Raw genomic sequence first — 4,111 nt, forward strand, 5'->3', positions numbered from 1 at the left:
ACTGGCCTTTCTGTTGTTCGACTATGATTCCCAGAAGCCTCTGTGGGAGATGCAGTTACGCACTGAACAGCAGCAACACGGGGAATGTTATCCCTGAGTCTAGCGTACTGCATTCTGCAAATCAGTGTGCGTTTATACGGTTCAATAGCAAGCTTTGGGAATCTGAACAGCATCAAAGAGAAACTTATTTGCTGTGTCAGCAGCCTCTGTTATTAACCTTCCCAGTGCCTTATTGTACTGGGTCAGAACAACTGGATCTAGAAGTGTCCCTCCATATTGCCCAGGATAAAGTTGCTCTTATGCTTAAACTTGGTAGTATCTATCAGTTCCTTATTACATTGTTCTTGCAAGGGAACATCCCTCACAACTCTCACAACTCCAGTTCCCTGCATGAAAATATATATAGAAAAATATTTCTTTAAGGCTATTTTTTGAACAAAGCAGTAAACAACAACAATTGTTTCGAAGATATTAAAAACTCTAGTAAGTGAACATGACAGCCCTTCACTTAATACTTGTACTAAGTATTTCTGAGCATGGCCATCGCCCAGCAAGCAGGCCGCAGATCTCGGAGCGCCAGTTAATCTTGACTGGAGTTGACTATTTGCAGTCTCTCTTGTGAAATTAGGGATGCCTTTTCCCCCGCTAGCTGTCCCTTTTCTTTACAGAGATGGACTTGGAGTACTCCTGAGCGAGACGCCTGCTGCCCATTTGGAGGCTGCAAATCTCTGTCTGGACTCTGCTCCCTACAGTGTGGATGGTGAGTCGCGGTATCCGGCAGGAGGGCTGGTGTGACGTACTTAAGGCTTTTCAGCTCACAGGGAAATTGTGAGTTTTGGCTTCTAATTATTCTTGTTGAATCTCTCACCCTGGCGCCCAGTTAGCTTTGCCACATACCTATCTCTTTTTTGAGCATTGTAGCTTTTAAGCGGTCAACTACATGCAAATTTAAGTATATTTGATTGACATTTGGAAAACTTCTCTACCATTTTTCTGGACTTTTTTCTATAGTTATATGGAGGCATAATTGTTTTTGTTTTAGCTCCAGGCAACTATAGCAACTATTAAGCCTTGGAATGAATTTATTGACCTTGTTGCTTCTACTTGGGAAAGCATAGGCTGATTTACTTTATGTTCTGACCATGGCATTCATATGGTTATTGTAAGTCATAAGGTTATTAGTCTTACACTTGGGGCAGTAATTATTAACATTGGAGGCAAACATTACTGGTGATGTTGCCCATAGCAGCCAATAAGATCTTTGTTTTTGTAGTTGACCGTTCAAATTCTAATTGCTAATTGGTTTTTATTGGCAACATGACTGGTGATGTTGGCTTCCACACTATAATGAATATGCCCCTTGGTCTAATACAACTGCATAAAGAGTTTAATAACCTGACGTATTGGCGTTAAGATCTCCTACAACACTTTGAAAGGTTTATATCTCAAATCGCTCTATGATATTGGAGAACCTATCACTGGCTTTCAGCTTTTTCTCAACACTTTAAAAATGCACTGTTATATTCAGTAATTTTGGGACTGTGAGGTTATGGACTGTATTGTCAAATACTTTTGTAGTTCAACTCCTTCACCATAAGATGGCACCATAACACCAAATAATCTTGGAAAGGTGATGTTTTATTACTGTGCAGCTAAATATTTCTCTTTACAAGTATTTTCCACCACATTACTGTGCCACTTAACTTTCTCCTGGATTACAATTTCATTTATCTTTAATGATCAAAGAAAAAAGCAAAACCTCTCCCTTCCTCTATCCACAAAACCAATTGTCGCTTTCTTGAAGCAACAAATTGGTTGTTTGATACAATCTGCACACAACTCGGATGGGGCGGAAACGGAATCTGCAATTCCCACTTCCCAAACTACTCAAACAAGTCCTCTAACTTTGGACCAATCTGACAGTGTTCTAGTGGTGTTCCAGTCATTAATGGACAAGGCTACTGCACAAATCACTACTGTTTCTGAGAAAGATAAAGAATTGGCAAGACACACAGGTACACTCGAATCAAGGATGGACAATACGAAAATGGTTTTAGAGGCCCAGGAAATGGACTTAATTAAGTAATTGAATTAAACAACAGGTTCTGAACCTCCAATTGAAATTAGAATACCTGGAAAACAGGTTTTGTCGAGATAAGAAAACGAGGAATTCCAGAATCTTATAAGCACTTGGAGTCAGAATTGCAAGAATGCTTTACCATTTACCATCTCAGTTTCTGCACATCGATCAGATCCCCAGATCTCACAAGATCTGCTATCACTGGGGTTTCCCTTGAAATTGATATTTACACGTAATGGCAAGTCATTTTCCCACCCTACACCGAATAAGACCAAGGACGCTCTCCAGTCTGCTGGATGTACTAATGCCTTACCAACTAAACTGAGTACAGCTCCATGTACCCTGCAATCATCGGGTTGGCCATCGGCAGAAAGACCTTCTCCTTCACGATTCCCTTTACCTCAAAGTGCTACAAAGTACAGTGCTCGTTCCAGGGATCAGCAGCTTCATTCAATTTAAGACTTTTCTCTCATCATTTCCAGGAAGAAGGAATGCATCAAATCAGCATGTTAAATTCAGGAAATGGCTTTATTTATGGCAAGTTTGGTAACAATGAAAATTGTCCTCCAAATGATTTATCTGAAGGTCAAGGAGTGGAGGAGAAAGCAATGGTCTCCTAGTGTGGGGCTTTGGAACAGAACCTTAGTAACATGGCCGCTTTGTATCTGCAATGCCTCTCGGATAAAATCTCATTTTTTATCCAAATTGTTATTAACTAAATTCTAAAAAGGAGAACCCTGACTGGTCTGCAGGGTCTGGAGGAGACATAACACGCACTTTGATATTCTCTTGAAGTGCTCTGAGGACTTTGCAACATTAGTAAGCAGTGTATTGGGAACGACCCTAGTGAGGGAAAAGGGGAGGATCATTTTCCAAACCCAGAGATTATATACATGAATTATATGGGTAGCCTCTCCTCTTAAAGGAGAACCACAGACTAATCCCTACCTGCAAAGAAATATTTAGGGGGAATAATATATAAACAGTATTTTGTATTATTTTGTGAAGAGACATGCTTCCCCTTTAAGTGGGAGTAGAAGTTGTACCTGTTGGGCAGAGGAGCAGCCTATGTGCAATTTGTCTTAAATGACTGTGTGTTTCCCACAAACACATTTGGTCTAATTTACCCTTTCTCTTGTGGAGAGACATTTATCCGCCCCCAATGTACTCTGGGACAGTGCTGCCTATCATACGCCCCTCCTTCAGTGGCATCCCATGTGCCGGCCTATAGACTCACATAGCAGCACATCACAATAAAACCCAGTAGCAGTTTTCTTTAATACATTTTTGTAATTTATTATATATGTATTTTTACAATCTTGGGCTTTTTGTAGTTGATTTTGCTTTGGGTGTTTGAGGCATTACACATTATTATACACTTTGGTTCATTTGCCAATATGCATTACTCCATTTAGTAACCTCCCCCAGGTAATTGAAATCAGTCTCCTCTTAGCACAAATCCAGTTCCGCTTCCTGCTTCCGGCTGTTCCATTTCACATTCCCAAGCAGAGGGGCGGGGCTTAACCCAGAATGAGAGTCACTGAAAGCCTTTCACACCCGACTGAGTTCTATGGAGCGCTGGAGAGCTGAAGCAGGTTTGGACAGCAGGGGGCGCTGCTCTTTCATTCACTCACTCTTATTACTGCAGCAGGGAGACTTCCGGAAGCTTTCTCTGTTGGTTCCAAGTTCCGGCCTCTGCCTTGTATTGTGAAAAAGAAGAAATCAGTAGAAGGAGGGTCAGATTGGAGGGGGTTCTCTGGCCTCTGCTGCAGCCACCGCCCCACATTCATCCTAACAACCTTGGGCAGAAAACCAGAAAAATACAGTTACCAGAAAAGGTAAAGTCTCTCATGTGGTGGGGGAAACAATTAGGAGATGGTAGGAAACTGATGAGAGTAATTCAATTTACACCAAAAAAAAAAAAGTTATTTATAGTTATGGTTCCCTAGTATGGCCCATATAGCTATTACAGCCGTGTTTGCTCTACCAAGGAGGAAACCACATGGGTGTGTGGCACATTGGCACAGAAGG

At 41.3% G+C, this 4,111-nt stretch overlaps 1 long non-coding RNA gene across 1 annotated transcript; it reads left to right on the forward strand.

The window, feature by feature from the left end:
• Nucleotides 1-740: 740 nt before the first annotated feature.
• Nucleotides 741-2,356, forward strand: LOC108645168. Its single transcript, XR_004219707.1, has 2 exons — nucleotides 741-828; nucleotides 1,385-2,356. It is a non-coding gene; the product is annotated as an uncharacterized LOC108645168 (long non-coding RNA).
• The last annotated feature ends 1,755 nt before the right edge of the window (nucleotides 2,357-4,111 follow it).

Source organism: Xenopus tropicalis, chromosome 8, assembly GCF_000004195.4.
Source record: "Xenopus tropicalis strain Nigerian chromosome 8, UCB_Xtro_10.0, whole genome shotgun sequence".
Lineage (NCBI taxonomy): Eukaryota > Metazoa > Chordata > Amphibia > Anura > Pipidae > Xenopus > Xenopus tropicalis.